This window comes from Ailuropoda melanoleuca, chromosome 11 (assembly GCF_002007445.2).
Source record: "Ailuropoda melanoleuca isolate Jingjing chromosome 11, ASM200744v2, whole genome shotgun sequence".
Taxonomy (NCBI): Eukaryota; Metazoa; Chordata; class Mammalia; order Carnivora; family Ursidae; genus Ailuropoda; species Ailuropoda melanoleuca.
This window is the reverse complement of record NC_048228.1, coordinates 8,340,366-8,354,643: the sequence shown is the minus strand read 5'-3', so window position 1 is coordinate 8,354,643 and position 14,278 is coordinate 8,340,366.

Genomic DNA, 14,278 nt, shown 5'->3' with positions numbered 1-14,278 from the left:
AGAAAGTTTCCAGCTTCTGGGGGAGATAAGGACAGAAGAGAGTTCTAAAAAGAAACACCAAGCCCCACACCCACACCCGGGTACTCAACCCATGCCAGTTTCTCCAGCCCTTCTCTTTAAAAGAGGAAAACTGAGTTGAGGGCACCTCTAACTTCAAGGTGCTGAGTGGAGCTCCCGCTCTGTGGCTCACCTGCCATTCCCGCTCTGTGGTGTCCAGTACCTGGGAGCTGTACCCGCTGACTCACTGCCAACTGGACACATTGGTATTTATGACCCTGGATGCCTTGAGGGCTCATCTATGCAGAAGCAAATGGCCCGAGCCAGTGTCTCTGCCCCAGCACTCACTCCCCATGTGCTCAGGATCCTCAGGGGAGCCGTTGCCAGACTGGCCAAGCCTGTTAAGAGACTCCCAGTGGCTTCATCTGGCCTTGAAGACATTTAGGGTTGGAAGCAGCTCCTGACTGGAAGGATGCCACCCTGAGCTGTGATGTGTGGGAGACAGAGACGGGAGGCCTCTCCTGAGAAGTGGGGAGTATGTGTGTTGCTGCCCCCCAAACTTCCGGTCTCTCTTGCCACACCCCAGAGGGAAGCCAGAAAATGTGGAGCCATGGGAGAGGGTGGAAGGAAGGAAAACAGGGAAAAGATTGGTTTTTAAGGGAGCAATAGGGGAGATACAAAATGTATTCCCAAGCCCAGCTGAGAGCAAAGGGTTTTCTTTGCCGGGTGAATGGCTTACTGTTCTCAGTTGGTTTGATGGCTGCTTCTGGGAGCATCCTCAAAGTTCTCCAAGCCTCTTGCACTGTTGCTCTCAGTCTGACAGATCCACAGGGAATGCCACTGGGGAGCCTCCACGGTGCTGTGCCACCCTCAGGCCATACCTGGGGACACAGCCCCCACTGCCCTGGGAAATATTTTTAGCGGATGAGGATCCTAGCTTCATGCCACCTAGCTAGCCACAGCTGTGGCCACCTTGGCCACACCCTCCTCCAAGCCCTCCCTGCCTCTGGGGGTCTCCAGATGATCTCCAGTGGGGGATGGGCTTGCTCTGCCCTCGTCTGGGGATTTCTGGGTACCGAGGATGATTTCTGGGTACCGAGGATGCATAGGCAGAGGCCCACAGAGTGGGGGAGGAGATAGGGAGCGTGGTGCCCAAGAACACTGAAAAGATGCAATTTTCCCAGGCCATCAGCAGAGTTTTAAAAATGCAAATGGAACCGGGCCTTTGAAATATGCCTGCCATAAAGTGGAACTGGTGGTGGCAGCGGGAGCTGGCGCGGGTATGGAAAGTCATGAGAAGCCTCCTCGCAGGGCCTCATCCTCAGACTTTCTTCACTCCACTCCCCACTCTGCCTGTAGGACGCGTGTTTATGGGGGACTGGGGATGCAGGACTCAGAGATCCCTGCCCAACCTCAGGGCACCTCCCTGAACCCTCCTTTACCCCAGTGATCTGAAAGATGGCAGAGCCTGAGACTCTCCATCCCCAACAGTCTGTACCCCCCCTTACCCCTCACCACCCCTTCCCTGCTCCAATGCTGTCTGCTGGAAGTTCTTCCTGGGTCTGATTTAAATGCCTCTTGGTGCCGATAAGCGGCTTCCCTTATACTCTGTCTTCACAACTAATTGAAAAGCTCTTCTGTAAGGGGTTTGAGCTATAAAGGGCTGCTTTGTCCTTCATTCCCATCCCTTTATTTCTGTTTTCATTTTCTCTCCAACTATGTTTGAAGCAGGGCCTCTGAGCCCAACCTCTGAGCCCACCACTCCCAGTCAAGCCATATTTCTGTTCCACCCCTTACTAGCTGTGTGACCTTGGGAAAGTCACTGCACCTTGCTGAGCTCAGTTATTTTGTCTATAAAATGGGGATGGAAGAAGCTCTTATCTCACAGTAGTGGTTATAAAGAGTTTATTAAATGAGTAAATCTCAGTGCACAAATAGCATTTAGCACAGTGTATGGCACAAACCAAGCTCTAAATAAATGTTAGGTGGTGGTGGTGACGATGATGATGATGGTGATGGTGATGATGATGGTGGTGGCCTGCTGAGCAAGAGATGCCCTGGAGGTGTGTTGCTGGAGGTGACCATAACACTTCTCACTTCTTTGCCCCACCCCTGATGAGATGAACTGCATCCAAACCAAGTCTCTCACCAGATGGTTGAGCAGCTCAGGGGAAGAGTGTATGGGGAGGGTTGGAATTGTTTATCCTGAAAAATATAGTAGATTAAGACAGTTGCTCCATTGTTCTAACATCAGGGAATAGAATAATTACATTTAAAAGTAACTCTCTTTTCAATCTGCTAACACACTGACTTTGGAGCTCTTGGCCCCAACCTCTAGTCTCACTTCTCCAGGAAATCATGGAATAAAGGAAAGTGGACTTGGGTGAATTGGAAAGAGCTCTAGATGTAGTAGTCTTTCACTAACTGTACGATCTTGGGTGAGTCACTTCATTTCTCTGAGACTCAGTTTCCTCAACTGCAAAATGGGAGTATAATGATCTGAGCCTATAATATGCCTGCAATTATCTTTTCAGCTGAGGTAGAGCACGGACTTATAGGCAACCATCTGATAATTAGTTATATATTTAGTTACATGTTGTTATAGTTATATATAGAGATGGGTAGAATGATCAATCCCTCTTTCCATGACTTTCAGGGTTGACTGCACTTCATTTGATATAATGGATGCAAAAGAGCTCAGGAAACTTGCCCAAGTTCATGGTGAAGGAATTTCCGACTCAAGGTCATGTAGGAAGTTAGTGGAAGAGTTGGGTTGGACCCAGGCCTCCCCGGGTTCAGTCTTGAGCTTCTATCAAGGCACCATCTTTCCTCCTTCTCCCTGGAGCTCTGCTCAGGAGGTGAGTGTGAGTTTATGGTGAAGGGGGTCAATAATTCAAGAGAAGAGAGGAAGTTCTGGAGAAAGGTGATAGGGCCAGGCTGAGATAGGGGCACTACAAGATAGGGCCTGGGGGAGGCTGGACAGATGGCAACCCTCTCCTCCTGCCTCCAGAATTCTACAAGCAGCCAGACCTAACACTCCTTTCCCAGCCTTGCCTGCCTCCTCCAAGGAAGCAAGCAGCCTGCGCCAGAGTGAATATGATCCAAGTTATTAACTGCCTGCAACAATTAGCCCTAGTGCCTGGGCCTGCAGACACCCAGGCTCTGAAAAAACAACAACAACAACAACAACAACAACAACAAACCCAAAACCAATTACAGCCTTATCAATATTCACTCTGCTGCATAATCCTCCCCCCACACCACCCTACTACCCATCCATGTTTCTAGGGGCCTTTGCTCTGATCCCAGCATCTGAAAAAGACCAAGTTTTCCTGAGGTCTTCAAGAGTGGAAGTCACTCAAGGATTAGACCCTAAGGGGTATTACACATAGCAGGGCCAAAGCACTGGCAAGGAAGGGCAAGACCCTGCCAAAGATCTGGACAGTGTGGCACTAGCAAAGACTATCCCACTGTGTAGGAGAGAGTACAACCTCCAGGCTGAAGGTTTTAAATAGATTTCCTGAGAGTCTCATTGTTAGTCCTGTCAAGGGAGAGGTCAGAAATGCCCCTCAGAAAGTTCTGGCTTGAATCAGTTCAATCACATATTAGCTTTATGGCTTTGGGAAAATCCCTTCATGACTCTGAGCTCATTTCCTTATCTATAAACTGGGGACTATGGTCACACCTCTTCATGGACAGAGATTCAGGGAATGTTGTGCAGAAACACAAAGCAACACAGTGGGGGGCATGAGCTGGAAATAAATGGTAGCTATTTTCTTCTATATGGACAGAGCCCTGGCAAGAGATTCCATGCTGCCTGTGGGTCCCCTGTCCCTCGGCAGGGGAGCAGACATAGGAAGCAATGGGGAATGAGATAGATAGGGAGTTAAGAGACCTGGATGCTGAACCCGGGTTCACTATAACTTCCACTGTGGTCCTGGTGCCCCTTCCGCTCTGGCCTCTTGTTCCGACTTGACAAATGAGAGCACAAATATAGTGAGCTCTGGGTCCCCTCTAACTGATTTTTTAGGAGAGTGTGAGCAGAAGGAATGAGTTTAGAATGGGTAGGAGGCCATGGGGAGTGTAGAATCCCCAATTTTTCAGGGGTGAATGGCAGTAGCGGTACATGTAATGGAACTGCCAAGAGAACGTGAAACCGGTTACATAAATAATTAAGCCTAGAGTCACAAATCTGTTGGCTCTGCATCAGTAAAAGAAACTGCCTACCTTTTATCAAGACAGGGAATAAAGATCATCACCTGGTTCAGAACTACTTGGAAGAGGCTAGGTAGAAGTCCCCAGCACAGTCCTTACGGGCGGAGTGTTTCAGGACCATGAACAGTGGCACACGCCCACCTCCAAACACCTGGGCCATGATTGAGATGAGGGCAAAAGGAGGAGGGACATGGACTTGGCCACTCAGTTGGATCCTTAGAGATGGTGTGAAGATGCTGACATTCCAGAATAACTCAGTTACACTTGGTGGGGGGCTCTGAGTGCCCAGCTGAATTGCCTAAGTGTTAGAGAGTAGGGTCATGTATAGGGCCTCTCTCCCAGACCCTCTCCAGGAGCATCTAAGTGTCCTGGTGCACCTGCCTGTGTGTGAGCTCTTTCATGACTAAGCATGCAATTCCAGCCCCATCTCTCTCCCCCGCCCCACCCCACCCTGTGCTGACCCTTTGTCCCTCTGGCCTCAGCTTCCTGGCACAAGTTGGCCAGTGCTTCCCTTTGCCTCAGCCTGGCTGGCCCACTGGCGCCAGGAGCCAAGCCGGCTTTAACCCTGACCACCAGGCCCCGTCTGGGCCTCAGCAGTGACAGCAGGGAAGAGCTTTTCTGGCATTTTCCCAGTCAGAAATCTGTGCGGCCCTGATGGCCTGCCCCAGTGCCAGCTCCTATTCCAGCACATCCAGTGTGGGCAGGGTGGGGAATGTTTTGTGCCAGAGAACTCTGTGGCCAGGGCCCCTGAGCTGGAATGAAGGGCTGGTAGAGAGATCATCAGTGCTCAGGCAGTTAAAATACCTTTCAGGCAGCAAGGGATGCTACTGACTACATTAGCATCATTAATAATTAATGGCTACCATTTGTTGCTTGCCAGGCCCCGTATATGTATTACTTCATCTAAACTCACAACCACCCCAGGAGGTGAGTCCTTTATCACCCTCATTTCCAGGTGAGGAGATTGAGGCCCAGAGAGTAAGTTACTGAGGACTCAGCTCTAGGCAGTTGGATTCTATAGCCCAGATTCTTTACCACATTATTGTTCCCATTTTGCAGATGGAGAAACTGAGGGTCAGGGAGGGGAGGGACTTGGTTAAGGTCACAGAAGAGTCAGTGACGGAGAGGATTTGAACCAAGATTTGCCTGCTGTTAGAGATACCACATTTATCTGTTCATTCTGCTGCTCCCCATTGAACTAGGTCCCTGTTGGGTGCCCACTCCCAGAGTCCCCTTCCTAGGTCTAAAACACAACTAAGCTTATCTCCCTGTTCTTCCTTAGGGAAGTCACTGCCTCTCTCTGAGCCCCAATCTACCAAGGGCAAAATGCGAAGACAGAGCTTACATTCCAATTTGAGATTTTCTTTGTCTGGTAACATTCCCCCATGGAGACTAGAAGGACTATCCTGCAAAATGGCAGGACAGTCCCCAGGACCCAGAAGGGCAGGGTCATACTCCTCCCTTCCAGGAAAAGATGCAGGGGCCAGGGCCGTTGGCTGCAGACACACTACATGATTGCCGTCACCTGACACAAAATGCCAGGCCAACTTCTAGCTTCTCATTTATGAGAAGACGAAAGCCCAGGGCAGGTGACTGCAGTGGTGTGGTTGCCTCCTGACAGCACTGTCCCTCTGGTCATCCCTCCAAGGCTTCTGTGTCCTTCCCAACACCTCTGAGTCCTCATTTTGCAGCTGGGCACGTCTGGGGACAGCTGTTCTCGCTGGCATCCAAGGCCACATCTGCCAGATGTGGCAGCAGGATGCAGGAGGAATGCGTGAATAGTCTTAATGACCATGTGGGGGAGCAGCCTGGGCCAGGCTCGCATGGCTGGTTGTGCCTGGGGAGCCGTGCTAGTGGCATGTCCCCTTACCCTCCTTCTCCTCTTCGTCCTCCCTGTCCTCCTCCTCTCTCCCTGCCCTTCCACTGCTCCTCCTCCTCCCCCTGTTTTCCTCCTCTCTTTACCCCCACACCTCCAAACACCTCCAAGCTCCTTGCTTTCCCTCCTTTATACTTATTCCTTCCCTTGATAATGACCACAGTCAGCATTTGCTGAGCACTTACTGTGTGACAAGCCCCATTTTCCTGCACCATCCTCTTCGATCTTCACAACAGGCCCTTGGAGAATAATCATTTCTCTTTTACAGATAAGGAAGGTATGGCTCAGAGAAGTCAGGATGTAAGGCCCACACTCTCCTGTCCCTTTGTTCTGCTAGGGACACAGCACCTCATCACACACACGGGGCAAGAAGGGCAGAGGTGGTGTGATCCATTCTCTTTGGCCTTGGATGGATTGTTTGGTAGGTGTGTTTTTTTGTCTTTTGATTTTCCTTTAAAGCTCTGAGCTGATTCCATCCCCTCACCCTGGATTGCTGTGTCCTCTGCACCTTCTAATCCTTCCCTTCCCACAGGGTGTATGGATAGCCCAGAGTCAGCTGTTCATCATCCTCGCTAAGTCAGAAAAATGCAACCAGACCACCACACCCATGTGGGACCAGGCATTAGTACAGAGGACTTCCCTCCTCCCCTGGGGACTTTGTGATGTTCATTTCAAAGCTTTTGGGGGGGGAGGCAGAGGAAGAAGGAGAGAGAGAATCCCAAACAGACTCCCCTCTCAGCATGTGAGCCTGACGTGGGGCTCAGTCTCACGACCTCAGGACCATGACCTGAGCTGAAATCAAGAGTCAGATGCTTCACTAACTAAACCACCCAGGGACACTATGATCATGGTCATTTCAATCCATGGATAACTAAGGCCTGAGGTGCAGGTGGCTAGGAGCATGGAGTCTGGGGTCAGAGTCTTGAGTCCATTTATAGCTATGCCACTGGCCTGGTGATGGTGGTCAAGCTGCCTGAATTGTCTGAGTCTCAGTGTTCTCGCCTGTAAAACAAAGACAATTCTCACCTCGAGGAGTGGTCATGAGGATCAATAAGACTGTGTATATAGTGTGTCTGGTACATAGTCCACAGGCCATGGCCTTTTCTACCTCATTTTGGGTCAAGAGAATTAGAGAAACATACTTCCTCTAGCCCAGGGCAGTCCCCCTGGTACTCATTCCCCAGAAATTGTTCTTCCAAATATTTTTTGTAGGATTTAGATAGCATGGTCATAGCTGGCATTTTGGTATGTGTCCCATGTGTGATACATGAATTGGTAATGTCATCTCATATAGAACGTGTGCGTTCCAAGCATAAGTTCTAGAGCCAGACACCCTGTGTTCAAATCCCGGCTCTGCCACTTACTGGCTGTGTGACTTTGGAGAAATCACCTAACCTTTCTGTGCTTCACTGTCCTCATCTGTCAAAGGAGCTTATAGCAGCACCTACTTCCTAAAGCTGCAATGAGGAGTTAGGGGTGCATGGAAAGTACCGAGATCAGTGCTGAGCCTTGATAAGTGCTTGGTATAAATGTCACCCACTATTGTTTAATCTCTACACCAGTCTCCGAAAGTGGAAATCATCATCCCTGTTTTACAACCAGTAGAGGGGCGCCTGGGTGGCACAGCGGTTAAGCGTCTGCCTTCGGCTCAGGGTGTGATCCCAGCGTTATGGGATCGAGGCCCACATCAGGCCCCTCTGCTATGAGCCTGCTTCTTCCTCTCCCACTCCCCCTGCTTGTGTTCCCTCTCTCACTGGCTTCTCTATCTCTGTCGAATAAATAAATAAAATCTTTACAACCAGTAGAGGTTAAGTCACTGGTCCAAGGTCATATAGCTAGTAAATGGCAGAGGCAGGATTTGAACCCAGTTCTGACTGACTCCCAGGCTTCTGGGTTTCGCACTGCAGCCATGTCTGGGAGGGAAGAGGAGAATGGGGCTTTGAGGCTCAGTCAGCTCCTCCAATGCCCTGACCCAGATGAGCTCACTTGCTACCCTCTTGCTTCCTCTTGTTGTTCCCATTCAGTCGTTTATTTCAAAGAGACTCCTGTTTAACTCTTACAGATTCCCTGGCTACTCCTATTACCAAATCTGCTCACTCTGCAGGGCTCCCAGGCCATGGGAGCTTGCAGAGCCCCAGAATCCAGCCTTGCTCTCCCCCAGGGCTGGCATGAGCTGTGGGAAGCCAGGAGAGCTCCTAAGCATCCAGGAAGCCCCTAGGACCCCTTCTGCTCCCCACTGAAGGGTCTGCTGATCCAAGTGCTCCATGGCTCCTCCCACAGGACACAGCCCTGACTGAATATGGCACCCAAGGCCCTTTCCTCCTCAGTGGCCTCTCTCCAACCCTGTCACTGCAGCCCCTCCCTGCCCCCAGGAGCCTCAACTCCACTCCTCCCCCAAGAGCCCATGATGGCTCAGACATGCCTCTCAGCCTTTCTCACGTCACTCCATCTGTCTGAAAGGCTCTTTCTTCTCTTCTTTACCAGCTGAAATATTACTCATCCTGAAGGCCCAACTCATCCCTTCCATGATGGAGCCACCCCCCAACCCTACACCCACTCTTCCCCCAGAGTCTTCAGCTCTCTCTCTTCATTGCTCCTGGAACAATTTCACACATCTATTTCTGCATTTGTCACAGTCTGACTTGTTTTCTATATAGAGTCTGTTGCGTGAGGGCATATGAGGTGTGAGGGTGCATGAAGATTCTGCAGAGGGGGCCACTTCCCAGGCAAGGGCTGGGGGCATGGAGGGCAGATCTTAACCAGCAACAGAGCCTGGAGTTCTAGGACCATCTGCTCCAGGACCTAGTTACTGAGGCCAGAAGCTGGGGTCAGGAGTTACTTCCCCATGATCACATGGCACTTTGTTGGGGAACTATAGAACATGAGCTCCCGATTTCTGATCCTGTGGGGTCTCCCAAAGTCCCCATTGTACAGCTGGGCTGATGCACACTCTCTCTGTCTGTCACCCAGACCTCTAATCCTCCTTGCTACTTTTATTAGTCAGCGATTGCCATAATAATGCTGCGTAACAAACCACTTCAAAATTTCAGCAGCATTTAACATTAATATGTGTATTTTGCTCACAGGTCTAGAACCTGACTGGAGAACTCTGCTTCAGGCTGTGGTCCAGCTCATGTCTGCTCCATGTGTCCTAGAAGGGGCTGCAGATATCCTGATGGGGTTCCTTTTGTGGCTGTGGCAGAAATGCGAGAACGCAAGCACAACCACGCAAACACATCTCAAGTCTCTTCTCTCATTGTATCTGCTGCCATCCCAATGACAAGAGCAAGTCCCCTGGCCAAGCCCAAAGTCAACTGGTGATGAAGGAGACTCAGCTCACGGTATAGCCATGGCAAGGCTATAAATATAAAATACCAGTCTGGGAGACTAGAGAATTAAGACCAATAATTCAGTCTATGCCTCTGCCTTCCCTCCTACAGATTCAAATTGATCGCTGACTGCCCCCCAAGCCACTAGACAGGTCTCTTTAGCTTCCTTCCCTGCAGCTACTACCCACAGAGCTTTCAGCTGATGCTCCACCTTCCCCATCTGAAACTTAGCCATGTTGATTGCAAAATAGAGATGGAAAAGAAATATCAAGAGAATACTCAGGCTCTGAGAGTTGAAGGTAAAGGAAGAGGAAGGAGGCACATAGTTTAACTTTGGAAGGGTGGAGACTGGGGGAGATCTCTCTTTACCCCCATCTTCCAGCACCATCCATTGTTCCAAATCTGAAAGGTGAGCTTTAGGGACCCCTCAAAGCTTTGAGTCAAGTTCTCATAGGACCACTCAGCTATGCGGCTTCAGAACCTCAGCGTGGGGATATGTTTTAGCAATTTTTATCTATTTTTATCAGTTCCCTGTTTTTGTTTTTGTTTTTTTATAGCAGCTTACCAATTTCCAATGGAGAACCACCATTTCCCCTTTAGACCATGTGATTTGGTGGGATGCATGCACGTGTGACCCATGCCTAAGCCAGTCAGAGCATCCCATTATCTCCTTGGCTACAGTGATTGATTGATTCAGGAAAAGACCCCTGGCAAATCCAGGTCGATGAGAATTCAGTGCTGGACTTTTGTCAAATTTCTGGGCATGACATGAGGAGTGAGAGGAAGCCAGGAAGAGACTCTGTTTTTCCTGCACAACTTGAACCTGGAAAGCTATAGACTCTGTTACTAACAGTCATCATGGCACCATGTTGATTCCAAGAATAAAGTGTGCCAACCCTACCATGAACTGAGGGACAAAGAGAGACTTAACTTAAGCTCCTGGATCAAGTTATGCCTGAAGTCCTACCTTGAGTCTTTTCAGCTATGTGATCAGGTAGAACAGGTTTTCTGTCACTTGTAAGTGGAGAAGCCCTGATTAAATTATCTTGGAACCTTATAATCATGGAATTTGGGGCAGCAAAAGCCAAGGATTTGTTGGGGTACCTGGGTGGTGCAATTGTTTGGGCATCTGACTCTTGGTTTCAGCTCAGGTCATGGTCTCGGTGTCATGGGCTCGAGTCCCGTATTGGGCTCCATGCTCACTGTGGATCTCTTCGGGGTTCTCTCTCACTGTCCCTTTGTCCCTCCTGTTCATGCTATCTTGCACGTGTTCTATCTCTCTAAAATAAATAAATAAATCTTAAAAAAAAAAAGAATACTAAATTTGTTGAATCTCATAGAGTTGTCCTTAGAGACTAAGTCTGACTGAAAGGACTAGAGAGAGGGCCTCAAAGCTATGGGTGTAAAGCTGGGGAAGACCCAAGTTCCCCTTACGCACCCCCACTAGTCCCAGCTCATTTGTCCCATACCAGGAGCTCCTGCCGTTCCAAGCACTAGACTGTAGATTGGCCTGGGTGAGCCGTGTGCAATGAGATGCATAATTCCAGCTTTCTTGTGTCAGCAACAGCCCTTCGTGGTTGTGTTTCAACATGGCACCCTCTTATCCTTCCATCCAGGGAGGAGATGGGGTCTGAACTGGCCTGGAACAGTGTGAGCAGTGTGAGCAGTGTGAGCAGTGCTGCTGGGAGAGGCTGCTGCAAACAACAGCACTGGGAGAGATGCATGGTGGATGGTGAGTACACCCCTTAGAAGAGCTGCCTTTGGGCAGCAGAGAAGCCTGCCCCACACCGGACTGCTCTGAGGCAGGCGCCCGGCCCAGTGTGCCAACCTCCATCTTGGCATCGGTGCCCACTCTCGCTGGCTGACCTTTCTGAGCAGATACTTCAGGAAAGTGAACGGAAGCTCACACCTCGCTCTGGCTTCCCCACCTGCTGAGACAATCTTCAAAGGTGCCAATGGCTGAACGGGCTGCTGGGCCACTTCTCTCTGCCAGGACCCGGGCTGCCATTGGCTGTGTTCCCCTCCAGCCCACAGGGCCTCCCACCTGGCTACTGCTTCTGGATCCAGCTTCACTTCTGGCCTGGCCACTCTTCCTCAGAAAGCAAACAGCTCTTCTGCCCCGCATGGGCTTCCTAAGATAATAATTTGGGTTCTAATTCCACTTTCTCCAATGACTTGCTACTTATACATATTGGCATCAGTTTGTACACTTGAAAAACGGAGGCTTCCCCAATAGTGATAAGCCTCACTACACTTTTATGAAATGGGCCTTCACACTCCCATTCTGCAGGCAAAGAAGCCAAGGCTCTGAGGGTCCCTGATGCCATTCATTCAGCAGTCTCATTGAACAAATCCTAGTTGAGCAGTCTACTTGCCAGGCACTGTACTAAGTTCTCAGGACATTAAGGTGACGAAAACAAGGTCCCGACCCACAAGCTACTCAGTCGGGGTGGGTAACACACTTGCTGAAGGGCATAGAGCAAATTGTCATCTCCTCTGCACACAGTAGGTACTCAATCAATGCATGAATTGGCTGAAATGCTTTATGGGCAACTGACAAGGAGCAATCATGGGCAAAAAGACAGCAGGATGCAGAGAATGCATCAGGAGAAAGGGAGATGTCAATTTCCAGCCTGGAGGCTAGGTTTGCAAACAAAAAATCTATCATATCTGATGCCGTTTGCCAAAGACTAGAATGGAGATGAAGGAAATGAGCAGTGGCGGATGGTGTGCTTGGCTCCTGCCTGACAAAGCAGCTGGGGGCCTGCAGGGCTCTGGAATGGTCCCCAGATCCCCCCAGTCAGGACGGCAGAGAGGATGGAAGCAATGCAACCAGGATGGCCTGCTGGTACACTGGTAGCCGGGAGGGAGGGCTTACAAATATGAGGACGAACCCTTAGGATGGACCAGCTTCAGAGATGATAGCAGCAGGCTCTCTTTCTCCTCTGGACCTTGCTACTCAAAGTGTGGTCTGTGGACCAGCAGCATCGGCAATATTTGGGCATTTGTTAAAAATGCAGATGCTTTTTTCATTATGCAAATTCAGGTGCATTTTTGCATTATGCAAATGCAGATGCATTTATTGCATGATCCAAATGTGATATCTGGGCATTTGTTTAAAATGCACTCTCAGTCCCATCTTGCACCTACTGAATGTGAATCTACAATGTCAACAAGTTTCTCCACTGTTTCCCAAGGCTGGCCACGTATTAGAGTCACCCAGGGAGGTTTGGAAAACCCTGGCTCCTGGATCTATTCCAGAGATTCTGATTTAATTGGTCTGGGCTGTGGCCTGGGCAGCAGGACTCTATTGAGATATCATTGACATGTAACGTTGTATAAGTTTAAGGTGTACATGTGATGATTTGATACACTTGTATCTTGCAAAACGGTCACCACCACAGGATTAGCTAAACCTCTATCACGTCACATAATTATCATCCCTTTTCAAGCAGCACTTTTTAGGGTCCAGGAGGTGATCCTAATGTGCAGCCAAGGCTGGGGACCACTGCTGTAACTTTACAGAGTACATCCTGAAACTTGACCTCGTGGGCCCTTCACTACAACCCTGATAGCTCAGGAGGTCCTGGTTGTCCCCATCTTTCCGAAATGGCATTACCCTCATTTTTCAACCTAGCAGGTTGCTATAGAAGAGTGGTTCTCAAAGTCAAGCCCCCAGACCAGCAGCATCGCCCCAGAGCTTACTAGAAATGCAAACATCTGAATCAGAAACTCTGGTGATGGGGCTCAGAATCTGTGTTTTAGCAGCCTTTCCGGTGATTCTGGGGCAGGCTCAGGGTTGAGAGAGGAGCTCTGGCATCTGTCCTGGCTCTGTGTGTCCTTCGGTGGGGGACTCTCCCTCTTTGGGCTTCAGTTTCCATATGTGTAAATGAGGGAGGGGTGGAGGAGATCGGGGTTGCCACCCTCCGTAGAGTCCCCTGCACACTGCCCGTCTGCCACAGCACTGCTCCCCACTGCGCCTGGACTGACCCCGGACTTCTCTTAGCACTCCCCCCACCCCCACAGGCAGTGCGGCCCTCCCAGGTGGCCAGGGTTGGCACTGACATTTAAGTCTTTTTACCATCCCAGGTGCTGGCTGATATCTGAGGCCCCTCCATGGTGTTCGTGGCAGGTGCGGGCCCCAGGCCCTGGAACCCAGTGCTTTTTCTCTCCTCCTCCACAGGCTCTGAGAAATGGCGAAGCTGGTGTATCCACATGGGCCAGAAAGGTGTGTCAAGGGGGCAGGGGACCTGTCCCCACCTTCATGCCCTTCTACACTCCCATGCTTTGTCTAGCTCGTTCCCACTCCCTGATGTACTCCTCTGGTCTAATCCTAATGCAGCCACTGAGGCCCAACTCAAATGTCACCTTCTCCATGAAGTCCCCTGTGCCTCCAGGCAGGGACAGCTGAACTTACCAGGAGAAGGGAGAGTGACCTGCCTGCACTATGTATCTGCATTACAGTCTGCTTCCCCCCGTGGACTGTGGCTCATGGAGATCAGGGACCTGTCAGGATCCCTAACGCTAAGCCCTGGGCTTGGTAGGGATAAATGCTCGAGACAGATGTGATTGAATGAGACACCCAGATTCCCAGTGTCAGGGACAAGATGTCCTCAGGGGCCCCAGTTCACTCCTGCTAACGGCACTTTCCGCACCTCACTCTACCAGCATATTGGCCAACCTCCCACTTGCCAGTCCTCCGACACTCAGAGTCTGGTGCTGTGTGTGGCTGAGAGGTGCAGAGCCCGGGAGCTGCCAGGCTGTCCTGCACAGCCTGTCTGGCCTGACTGCTTCCAGGCAAAGCGGGAGGGAGGAAGAGAGGGAGGTGGGCAGGCAGCAGTGTCGTACCCCCGGTCTCCAG